The sequence below is a fragment of the Telopea speciosissima genome, chromosome 4, assembly GCF_018873765.1.
Source record: "Telopea speciosissima isolate NSW1024214 ecotype Mountain lineage chromosome 4, Tspe_v1, whole genome shotgun sequence".
Taxonomy (NCBI): domain Eukaryota; kingdom Viridiplantae; phylum Streptophyta; class Magnoliopsida; order Proteales; family Proteaceae; genus Telopea; species Telopea speciosissima.
This window is the reverse complement of record NC_057919.1, coordinates 24,080,983-24,093,680: the sequence shown is the minus strand read 5'-3', so window position 1 is coordinate 24,093,680 and position 12,698 is coordinate 24,080,983. Positions and strand designations below refer to the sequence as shown.

Here is a 12,698-nt window from a genome sequence, read left to right as displayed (position 1 = left end):
CACTTAAAGCAATCAACTTGAATTCTTCACCTTTTTTATTCTTGTCAAATAACTAAATCTAATCACTTTGCACCTTAGTTAGACAACTGTTATTTAAAAAAAAAAAGTAAATACGAGCAATAAATTAGTCTTCCCAATTTCTATCTTGGAACTTCTATGTCATATGAATCACATATTTTCCAGTTGTTATTACTTCTTATTTTGATGGAAGGTTAATGTAGTCCTAGATAGGTAGGAGACCTACTAGGAGCCAGACAACAGGATCAATAACAAAAGGGGTTGCTGGTTCGAATGGACAGCACTAGGATTTAGGTTAATTCTAGGGTTTAGGATGAGAATTTGGGAATGGGTCTTATATGGCTTTAATATGCAGGTCTAGGGGCTTATCATGGGATAAAAATAATTGGATTTGGTTAAGTTTGAAAAATCTGCAGAATTAGGGTTAGGGTTTCGGGTTTTACGAATTAGGAAATAGGCTGAATTTAGGGTTTCTACTGGGAATTTAGGGCAGGGTTTTGGATCGAGTATAGGGGACAGTGAGAGGGTAGATCGACCAGGTTTGGGGCTGGTTCTTATGGTTAGTAATGGCTGGACAGATTTTAGATGGATTAGGGTTTTGGGGGGAATCGATGGAATTGATGAGGGAATGGGGCTGTGAATGATTCAGGGTTAAGGAACTCAAATAAAAAAAAAAAAAGGGGTGTTAGGGTTGGTTGTAGAAGGTTAGGGAAAAAAAGGAATAACTAAATTAACAATCAACTCACTGGATCTGCAGATCTGCAGTAGCAGCAAGTTGAGGAAGCTTGGTTGAAGAAGAAGAAGGACCTCCCGATCTACAAGATGCAGGGAGTCGCCCGAATCCACCAGCCCTCGCCCTTGATATGACTCACAAGGGGTCTTGATAGGACTCACAAGACAATTCTCAGAGGAGAGAAGCAGCAACAGCCATGGCCAACAGCAAAAGTTGATTTTTTTTAAACATAATGGGTGGGGGAGCCTCTCCCATGATCTATTATTAAATAGGAGGCCAAAGGCCTAATTCCTAAAACTATTACAACTCTAATCTCCATCCAAAATCGTGGAAAGGTACAATTAAGTGACTTAAAACAATTTAAAAGGTATAAAAAGACTCAATTGACCCTAATGACTTAAAACAACTTAAACTACTTGAAATAAAAGAAGATTCCCTACTAGCCAATAGGATATAAGAACCTATTAGCCAATAGGAGCACTTCACTTAAATTAGATCAATTGAACCAATTGGATGCAACCAATATAAACCGGTTCAGTTTACAACACAAAATAAAAACTAAGTATGGAACTGAAATAAACTAAACTAAGGCTCCTACTAAAACCCTAGGCTTAGGGTGGCTTCTTCAATTCGAGGAGGCTAGGGTCTGCATCAAAGGTGCTGGTTTCCCTCGAAATTCTAGGGTTGTAGTGGTTTTAGGTAACCTAAATAATGGGATGTAGTTGTTTAAGTCAGATCTGAATTTTCTAATGGTGGAAAACTGTGTAAGGTGCAAGTTGATGTAAATTTTGAATTCAGTTTTAACTTGTTACACAAGCTTAAATGCTCTTTCTGTAATTCTGTAATAATGTTTAAATAAATGGAACAACTGCCATAAAACAACGATTTCAAGAGTGAATTTTTAGGTTGAAAGGAGAGGATTGATAGGATGAAGAGTAAATTTTGTGGCAAAAGCAGTCCATAAAACAATGGTTTCAAGAGTAGATGTAATCATGGAAATGTCAGGTTTGGAAATTGAGATTTTTAGGAAGTTGGAGCAGGTCAAAATTTTTTTTTAGTAGAAAGAAGGCTATTCATTCCTGCGCCCCAACGCCAAGCGAAGAAAATCAAGATACATAAACAGATAGAGAACATGATAAACACAAGGTATGGATATACGGTATCCAAAACCATGGAGTGGAACTTGACCTAGTCTCACATGCCATTGACTGGGTCATCCAGACTAGGGGATGGGTCACAACCACTTCCTTAGAAAAAAAGCTGTAGATACAGCTAAAATTAAGTAAATGCACATGCGTGCCAATAGAGGGGGGCCCGTACGTGCCAAAAAGTCCAATGCCAAACTGCCCACCTGTGCCGACTCGCTGCCACAACCTACTTTCAAACAGACTTGCCGGATCGGCAAAGGTCTGTTGGATCGATGAGTGGAGCTTTGACCGACGGCAAGAAGAGCACCAGAATTACTACCACAGTCTACTTTCGAACAGATCTGAAAGGATTTTCTGGATCGGCAAGTGGAGTTTAGTCCGGCAACAAGAGAGGGATGGTGAAGATTGAACTGCAGCTGGAGCTTCAGAGCCGACGATAACCTCGGTGCCACCAGGACCTAAGTCGGCATCACCTGCAAACACACAAACAAAGAAAAAAGAAATAATCGTCCGGTTCACTCGGAAGTAAAGATCGGCAAAGAGCTTGTAGACTAGGAGATTGAAATGGTAAAATCGAAGTGTTGGGGAGGCGTTGGTGTAGGTGTTGAAATGGTGGATGTCCCCGGTGGAGATGCGTATCCAAAAGAGAGAGGCAGGGTCGACGACACATACTGCAATGAGGGAATGGATACAGAGATGCAAGGTAAGGACAATGATGTACCAAGGCTTGAGGTTGCCCGCGTCTGCAGCGGCAAAACCCTCATCAGTTTTGGTTCCATCCCTCCTTCCTGTGAAACAACCAACACCTCCCACCGATGAAAAACTTCTAAGGACCGACATTCGTTGCCCAGATCTGAACAGATGTGAGATGAGGCAGAGTGAGAGAAGGGGTCGAGCACTGGTTTGGGAAGATCTTAGGTGAGGCGAGTGAGAGAAGGAAAGAAAGGGAAAGGAAAAAGAGAGAAAAAAAAAAAAAAAAAAGAAAACACGCCCCTTGGGTAGAGGAGTTCACGCCATTGCGGCGGAGAAAGATCACGCTACAGGGGCGGAGAAGCTACATTTTGAGCCAAAAACCATATGATCGGAGGAGATGAAGTGTTGCAGAAACCCTCTTTGTTTTTGCTTTGCCGCTACTTTACGCCGAGAGATGAAGAAGTGATGTTAGAGTTAGGGTTTTTTTTTTGAAACCACAGAACCATGAGCAGGTCAATTTGTGGTACAGCCAAATTGAGATATTGATGGAGAACTTAATAATTAGAAAATCTCTAAAATAGAAAACTATCTCTTTGCTGGATGTGGTTATAGTTTAGGGCTTAGGTGCTAAGGATGAGTGGGGTGACAAGTTTAGATGAATTTGATTGAGGAGTTGGTGATGATTGATGGGGAGCAGCAGATGATGCAGATACATCACCAACAGAGGCTTATTTAAATGGGAATAAGTCTAGGGTTGGGTGATATACATGTAGGGCCTTTGTTCCCATGGGTTTCTGTTGAGATAGGTTACTTTACCCGATAGGGGTAATTTAGTCCTTTTGTTTTATTTGTTTTATCTTTTACTTTTATTTCTTTTTCTGTGTTTGTTTCCCTCTAGCCGATCTCTATTTGGGATTCCTAGTTGGAATGAGAATTCCTAATTGGAATAGGCAAGGGGGGCATTCCTACTTTGATTATGAGTTGTATTTCTGGTTATTATAAATAAAGGGGCTGGATGATCGATTCTGGTCATTCAAGCATTCATCCAATTTTGGTTTTGTTAACATGGTATCAGAGCCTTCTTCTCTGATCTAGGGTTTTCAAAACCTTCCCCCCTCCATCGATCTTCTCTTCCACAGTTCCACCCTTCTCCATCGATTTCTCTTCTCTCTCTTCTTCTCACTTCCTTGGTTTCTTCCATCTTTCAAGGGCAGCACTAATGAGGTGATCACATTATGATTTAGCTGCTGCCCTCCATCTCACCTCACATTATATGCCCTAATTTCTGTTCATAATAGCTGTTGTCTTCATCTCTCTGCGATTTTGGACAGCTCTTATTTTTTGGAAAATCAACCCTATCGACTTGTGAGGTTGATTGTTCACCTTGGAGCACTACTGGCAGATCTCTGGACTGCATCTATCACAGCTACATCAGCAAACTTTGAAGTCCCTCAAGTTCCAGCCCCTCTTTTCCCTTTATCGATCTCAACTGTAAGGGTTTAAAAACCTTGACACCATATCGATTGTAGGTTTTGGGCTACTTACTTGGGGAGATATTTTGAGGGGCTGTTCCCCTATCACATTGCTACCCTCGACCTGCTTATCAGCCTCATCTACTGCAGTTTTTTGAAGATCTGATTTTTTTCAAATTATTGGATCGATTTTTGCCTGGCTGAATTATGGGTGACTCAGAGATGACTACTACTCCTTCTGGAGAAGATGGTCAGACTAGGAATGACTTTCTTCCCTATGCTGCTGCCATCAAGCTTGATGGTACGAATTATTTAATTTGGGCCAGATCATTATCCTTGACCGTGGTTGGTAGGGGACTCACTGGCCATCTTACTGGCACCACCAAACAGCCTACTGAAGAAGGTGTTGCCCGTACTAAATGGGTTGCCAACGATGCTATGGTGATGTCATTTGTTCTGAATTCTATGACCACTGACCTCTCTAGTCAGTATCTCCTCCTTGACATTGCTACTCAGATATGGACTGTTGTCAAGGGAACTTATGGTCGATCAGGTAGTGGTGCTCAGGTTTATGAAATCAGGAAGACACTCCAAAATACTACTCAGAAGGAGATGTCTGTCACTAAATACTATGCTGCCCTCAAGTATTTATGGCAGCAATTGGATCATTATGCTCGGTGTCAACCTACTACTACATTACTGCCTATCACTCTTATGTTGATCAGTTTTGGGTCTATGATTTCCTGGCTGGCCTTAATGATGATTATGATCCTATTCGGGTGCAAGTCCTTGGTCGGGTTCCTTTCCCCACTTTAGAGGAGACTTTTTCTTATGTTCACAGTGAAGAGACACGAAGGGCTACCATGATGATTACTCCCAAAGTTGAGAGATCAGCCTTACAGACTACTGGCTCCACCCCTAATACTTCTTCTGACAGTGTTGCTGCTACTGCTATTGCCAAAGAGCTTGTGAAGTGTGATCATTGTCACAAACCATATCACACTAAGGCTCAGTGTTGGAAATTACATGGGAAGCCTGCTGATTTTGAGGCCAAACGTGGTCGTGCTAAGTCTAAAAACAAAGCCAATCACACTGAAAGTGTAGCTCCAACTCTCACTGCTGACATTGGTTTCTCCCAGGAAGAACTCCAGGCTCTCCGGCGTATGTTGAACACATCCGCTGCCTCTACTACATCTGCTGCCAATTCAGGTTCCTACTTTGCCTGTACAGGTATTTCCTTTGCTGGTCATTGTGCATCAGTAGTCTCCACTCCTTGGATCATAGACTCCGGTGCTATTGATAACTTGACAGGTTCTTCCAGTCTTTTTAATACATATTCTCCTGCTTCTGGTAAAGATAAAGTCAAAATTGCTGATGGGTCCCTCTCCTCCATCTCAGGGAAATGATCCATTGGTTGTTCTCCTTCTCCTACACTGTCATCTGAGTTGCATATTCCCAAATTTACCACTAACCTTCTTTCCATTAACAGTATCACCAAATACCTGAATTGTAAAGTGACATTTTTTCCCACTCAGTGTGTTTTTTAGGAATTGGAATCGGGGAAGACGATTAGATCGGGTAAAGTGCATGGCGGATTGTACCTGCTTGATGGAGATCCTACATCTACCCAGGCTTTACCTTCTAGGTTCTGTCACCCGGCATCTTTCTCTTTTGAATTACACAAATGACACTCTAGGCTAGGACATCCCCCTTTAGGTACTTTATCCACTCTATTTCTAGCATTAGTTAAAGATTGTAATAAGGAAGATTTTTTTTGTGAGCCTTGTGTCTTGGCTAAACAGACATGTTCAAATTATCCCATTTCTAATAAAAGATCTTCTTCCTTATTTCATGTTGTCCATACTGATGTGTGGGGTCCTAGTAGAAAAGTTCCCCTTTTTGGTCATCGGTGGTATGTCACTTTTATAGACTGCTATTCTAGGTTCACTTGGGTCTACCTTATGCACACAAAAAATGAAGTTTTTTCATGTTTTCAGCATTTTCACCAGTTGGTTAAGACCCAATTTAATGCCACTCTTCAGATTTTGAGGAGTGACAATGGGATAGAGTATATGGAAGGTCAGGTCCAAAAATACCTTACTGCCCATGGAATCCTCCATCAGACCAGCTGTGTAGACACTCCATCCCAAAATGGTGTGGCTGAGAGAAAAAACCGCCACCTCCTGGAGGTAGTTAGAGCTCTTCTGTTTGCTCGTAATGTCCCTTCCCTTTATTGGGGGGGGATGCTGTCCTTACTGCGGCCTATTTAATTAATAGGCTGCTTAGTCGGGTTCTTCATTCCAGAACCCCTATTGAGCTATTACTTGGCTCTTCTTCCTTTATAGTCCCACCTAAGGTATTTGGCTGCGTTTGTTATGCCAGGGATACAAGGTCCCTTGGTAAACTTGACCCACGTAGTCTCCGCTGCATTTCTTAGGTTACTCTGCTACACAGAAGGGGTACAAATGTTATTACCCTCCATCCCGCCTGATTTTTGTCAGCATGAATGTCGTCTTTCATGAAAGTGTTTCATATTATGTGTCCTCACTTCTTCAAAGGAAGAGTATTAGTGAAGAGGTGCTGATTATTGACTCTCCACCTCCACTTCTGTCTGTCTACCAAGAGTCTTAACTAGTTCGGCCTGCCCCTAGTACTCCCCCTGAGTGAAGGGGAGAGGTCCCTAGACAGGGGGAGACTATCTTTATTCAAGGGGAGCAAACTACCCCAGTCCATACTCTTGTCCAGAGGACTATTAGTGAATTTCAAAGGAGGATTGATGATAGTACTGTGAAGACCTATGCAAGGAAACATAAGCAGGTTCAATCAACTGTTGCTCCAGTACCCATCCAATTGCCGAACCCGGATCCAGAACCTGCCTCTCCACCTGGTAATGTTCCTTCTCCTGAACTTGCCTCTCCACCTGGTAATGTTCCTTCTCCTGAATTACCTATTGCTCTTCGCAAAGGTGTCAGGACTTGCACTCAGCATCCCATATCTCATGTTGTTTCTTATGACTCCCTTTCCCCATCCTTTCGTGCTATTGTTTCCTCTCTTTCTTCTGTTCGTGTTCCTAACAATTGGTAGGAAGCTCTATCAGATGGAAAGTGGAAGGCAGCTATGATGGAAGAAATGGAGGCCTTAAAGAAAAATAACACATGGGAGCTTGTGGTTCTTCCACCTGGGAAGAAAACCGTTGGATGTAAATGGGTGTTTGTGGTGAAACAGAAGGTGGATGGCATTGTGGATAGGTATAAGGCATGACTCGTGGCCAAGGGGTTCACTCAGACATATGGCATTGATTACCAGGAAACCTTTGCACCTGTTGCGAAGTTAAATACTGTTTGTGTGTTATTATCTTGTGCAGTCAACCTTAGATGGGATTTGCAGCAGCTAGATGTAAAAAATGCTTTCCTAAATGGAGCACTGGATGAGGAGGTGTATATGGACATTCCACTAGGGTTCTCTTGTGACAGAAACCAAGGAAAAGTGTGTAGGCTGAAGCGTGCACTACATGGTCTGAAGCAGTCACATCGAGCATGGTTTGGCTGGTTCCACAAGGCCATGATTTCTGTGGGCTATAAGCAGAGTAATGCTGATTTGTATTCCCTTTGTGACATCTGCTGATCAACTTGCTGATATCTTCACCAAGGGATTGTCTGGGAAATTGTTTCATCCCAATCTAGTCAAGTTGGGCATGATCGACATCTTTGATCCAACTTGAGGGGGAGTGTTGAGATAGGTTACTTTACCCGATAGGGGTAATTTAGTCCTTTTGTTTTATTTGTTTTATCTTTTACTTTTATTTCTTTTTCTGTGTTTGTTTCCCTCTAGCCGATCTCTATTTGGAATTCCTAGTTGGAATGGGAATTCCTAATAGGAATAGGCAAGGGGGGCATTCCTACTTTGATTATGAGTTGTATTTCTGGTTATTATAAATAAAGGGGCTGGATGATTGATTCTGGTCATTCAAGCATTCATCCAATTCTGGTTTTGTTAACAGTTTCCAATGTAATAGGTCACTTTTATAGATCTAAAGTATGGGTAATAGGCCTGCATAAGGGATTAGCTGTTTTAACTTTTAATTCCTTAGTTTTATTTTTATGTAATTAGTGGTCATGTGATCACTTAAGTGATCATGTGACTTGGTTAAGTGGTCATACTATTTAATTCTTATGTAAATTGGGCTGGATTAGGACTCTTCTATAAGTCCAGCCATGTTTTGAGTATATTTCCTTTAGTATTTCAGTGTCCTAGTCAGTTTAGGTTACCTAATAGGTTTAGATTGGGTTAGGCCTTTCCTTTTTAGTGTAGGGGAGACTATTTTTGAGTCTTTTATATGAGGTTGTAAGGGGGGCAAGCATTGAACACGAATTTTGATTAATGAAAAGCTTTTTGCCGCTTTTCTTCTCCATTGAAGAATTTTGTCTTGTGTTTGATCAAGGGTGAAGGAATCGATGTTTGATCCGATTGACACCTTGCGGTGGGTAGCCCGGGTGGTTCATGGTTACTTTTATCTTCTACATTCGCTGTTCTACAGTCAAATTCTGTTTCAAGGATTATTCTACATCAACAATTTGTTCAAGTTGTTCTTCACATCATAAGTTGGAATCAAATTCCAAACCCTAGATTCCCCCTTTTCTCCTAAATTTCCAAACTTCCACATTCTGTCCAGACCATTCCAGCCCTGGGAATTGTCTCAAACTTTGGTCGAGTGTTCATCAATCCTCATAGAGAACTCGATCCAAGTTGGGAGCAATTCTGCCCAGCCAAACCCTAATAACTCCACTCTTTCCTCTTTCAAAAACCATAACCCTAGACTCCAAACCTGCTGCTGATTCTGTTTAGCAGTCTTAGACTGTTAAACCTTAACGAGACCTTCACTGGAAGACTCCCCTACATCATCTAACCTTACCATCAAACCCTAAACCCCCTTAAACCCTAACCCTAAAACAGATAATTTAGCCTATTTGAACCCTAAACCTATTCACCTTCTGAGATCAGATCCTGGATTGGTTCCTAGTTTGATTATCCAAACCTAGGACTACATTAGCAGTAGGTTCAGGTGGAAGTTGTGGAAAATCTATAAAAAAAAGAGAAGAAAACCTAGGCAACACTTTTATTTTGAGGCAATCACATTCCGGACTAAAGAAGCATTTCTCTCAATTGAAGAAAATTAGTTTCAAGTAAGCAATACATATTTATCGAGACTAACCTTCTTGAACTTCCAGGTTCTAATAACAAATAGAATCCATGAAATAATAAAAGTCCCATGAAGACTAACTCAAAAATAGAAACTACTTGCTGATATTGATTAAGTCATCTTACGTGTAGCAGGACCCACTAGAACCACTATAAACCAAACTCCAACAGAGAACCAGACTAATGTCTGTACTAGATTCTAAAATGGGGCGAACCCAGTGCATGAGCCTCCCGCCACAGCTGGGTCTGGGGAGGGTCATAATGTACGCAGCCTTACCCCTGCTTTCGCAGAGAGGCTGTTTCCAGACTCGAACCCGTGATCACTTGGTCACAATGGAGCAACCTTAACCGTCTGTACTAGATTCTAATAGCCAATAATCCTTTAAACAACGCAGTGCCAGAAAGCAAGCCCCTAATTATTTTCAATGTTCTAAATTCATCATTACGTTTAGGAACCACTTACTAGGAGAGCTCTTACATGGGTCCACGCATAGTTGTCACGGCATCTAGGTGATCCAAGGTGTTGGAGGGTGCTTGGACGTCAAAGCAATACCAAGAAGGCAACTAGGCGACGCCTAGGTACCCAAGGCAGTCGTCCAACAAGGGGCGCCTGGACGTCTCCATGGACTTGACTGTAGCAGTATCCTGAATGTATAGTCAACAAGAATGGTGGTGGTCGACTATATACCACATCAAATGGGAGTTATCTTGATAGCTGAATGCCAACTAGTCTTGTAATGGTACTCTGCTCAAGATATCCGATTGTCCCACCCCTTAGGTTTTGAGCTAGTGAAGGATCTTAAATGCATATCCATCGTACGGCTAACAACTTTGTTTTGGTCATCAGTTTGAGGATTATAAGTCTATAATAAAATCTGTACCATTAAGTCGAAACAATTATGAAAAATTATTGCTAGTAAACGTGGGATCTTGATCACAGTCGATTGTTCTCAACATACCATGTTACTTGAATACTCAATCAAAGAACACTTGGACAACTCCAGTTATCATGTATTGATGAGATAAGGGAATAAAGTGTGCATATTTTGACTGTCTATCAACCATTACCAAAATAATAGATTTTCCCTTAGTAATTGGTAACCCTTCAACAAAATCCGTTGAGATGTCTTCCTATACTTGATGCGGAATAAGCAGTGGCTAGGGTAGTCCAGCAGGAGAAACTTGTTCTGCCTTGTGGGACTGACACATGTCACATCGAGCAATAAGGTTTATAATTTGTTTCCTCATACCCAGCCAATGTAAATTGGTTCTTATTCTTTGAAAGGTTGTGATAACCTTCATGTGTGCTATTGTGGAACCGGCCAATGATATCTTCAATTAGAGAGTAATTTTCAGTAAGATAAATTCTGTCCTTAAAGAAGATAAGCCCCCCCTCAAACTCCCAAGGTCCCAGTTCCCACTAATTCACCATCCTGGATCCTTTAAACCAACCCTTGCAGAGCCAAGTTTGAGTTGGTGTCCTCCTTAATTGTAGCTTCCTAATTAGATATTGGTTGAGAGAAATCTACCAGCTTCCCTTATGCTGGACAATGCATCGGCTGCAATATTTTCCTTTCCCTTTTGATATTCAATAATGAAATCCTAACCCATCAATATGTAAAGCCACCTCTGTTGTGCTGAAGAAGTTGTTCCCTGAGCTCATAATGCCCTTAAACAAGCACTTGGGCGTAGTAAAGCTGATAGTAGAGTGCTGTTGCACGCTAGTGCTTGTTCGGAGTAAAGCTGATCGTAGAGCACTGTTGTACGCTAGTGCTCAGCTGAAGTTTTTCAGCTGGGTGCGCTAGTGCAATCGGGCTTGAAAGCCTACATTTGCTTGTTTGAGCTTGTTAGATTGCTTTCATTGTTATTGATGCGCTTCCTGCCTTCCTTAACTTACTTGGTAGCCTACCTGAGTATCCGGATGGATGGATAGAGACTGATCCCTTCCTATATACATAGCCCACACCAGGCATATATTAAAGTAATCAAAACACAATGCATCAACCCACATCTATGCACTTATACTTACATATTATAATAAGCATTAAACACGTTAGACTAGGTTCTAGCCCATTCATGCACTAACAAAACAAAAAACCAAAGAAACACCCAAAGCATACGGGTCCGGCATAAACAAAACAAAGCAGATTGACCACCTCACGTTTGGGTTTCCATTGGCATTCCGCCCTTGTGATACCCAAACCCCCTCACGCCAGCATCGGAGTACATCAACGCAGGAGGTTTTTTTTTTTTTTTTTTTTTTTTTGAGGGGTGGGGGGGGGGGGGAGTACACCCGTGCATATGTTTAGCTCTTGGCTCCGGTTCTCTATTGTCTATATTCCTCGACTTCTGGCTTGAACTTCTTTGAAAAAAAAAGCGTACCCAGTGCATGAGACTCCCACCACTGTGGGGTCTGGGGAGGGTCATAATGTACGCAGCCTTACCCCCACTTCGCGGAGAGGTTGTTTCCAGAGACTCGAACCCGTGACCACTTGGTCACAATGGAGCAAGCTTACCGTTGTACCTAGGTCCACCCTCCTTGAACTGCTTTGAATCATCCCCCCGTTTAGTATAATTTTCAGATTCAGAAATTGTTTGTATAGCATCCTCTAGTGAAATACGTTGTGGGGATGATCTATATGCCAGCTCTTCCTAACATGTTTGAGATGTTATTTGCAGCAGAATGCAACTGCTCTCCTTTTTGTTTTCCAAGAATATAGGGATTATTAGATCTGGAACCAATAAAAACCTATCCCCTTTGCTTTTTCAGAGCAGCAGCATCTTCAGATAAATCTTGCACCACTCCAGCCAGCTGATCATACAGTTCTGTAGACTGCCAATATCATTGTTCCTGTTTTCACCACTGTTTGTCATAGCTCTGATACCAAATAATGTACTTTAATCCTCAACCAGAAAAGTTCTAATAGAAGACTAGAACAGCAGGATCACAGAGACAGTAAAACAGAACCAGAGTAGGGAGAAATTTTGTAGCTTCAGTTAAAAAATCGGAATGATCTGAAATTACAATTAATGACCGTTCCGCTGGTAGAACTGACATGCAGTGACTATCTGAAGAGTCCTACTACCTCAAGGATTGTTAGTATTAGATTCATAATTGTAGTAATCAACCAAGAAATTCATAATTGCAGGACTTGTAACTAGTATCAGATCAGAAAGTTGATAGAAAACAGAGTAGCTGCAGGGTTTAGAAGTTGAGTAGATCTGACCTATAATTTTGGCGCAGACATTGTTAGAAAGATAGATGGATGAACAGGCTAGGAATCCACCAAAACCCCACCTGGAATCCGCGAAGTACACCATTGAATTCACAGCAGCATCTACTGAGTCCACAACAGCTGTTAGACTTCAAAATCGTGGGAGGCCTGAAGGGGCCAATACATCTACTTATAATACTTGATAAAATTCAATCAAGAT

General features: G+C 41.6%; 1 protein-coding gene across 2 annotated transcripts in view; it reads left to right on the top strand.

Annotated features, from left to right (window-relative positions):
- LOC122658514 (phosphatidylinositol-3-phosphatase SAC1) overlaps nucleotides 1-12,698 on the top strand; it is a 59,311-nt gene that overhangs the window by 31,120 nt on the left and 15,493 nt on the right. The window lies entirely within an intron of this gene.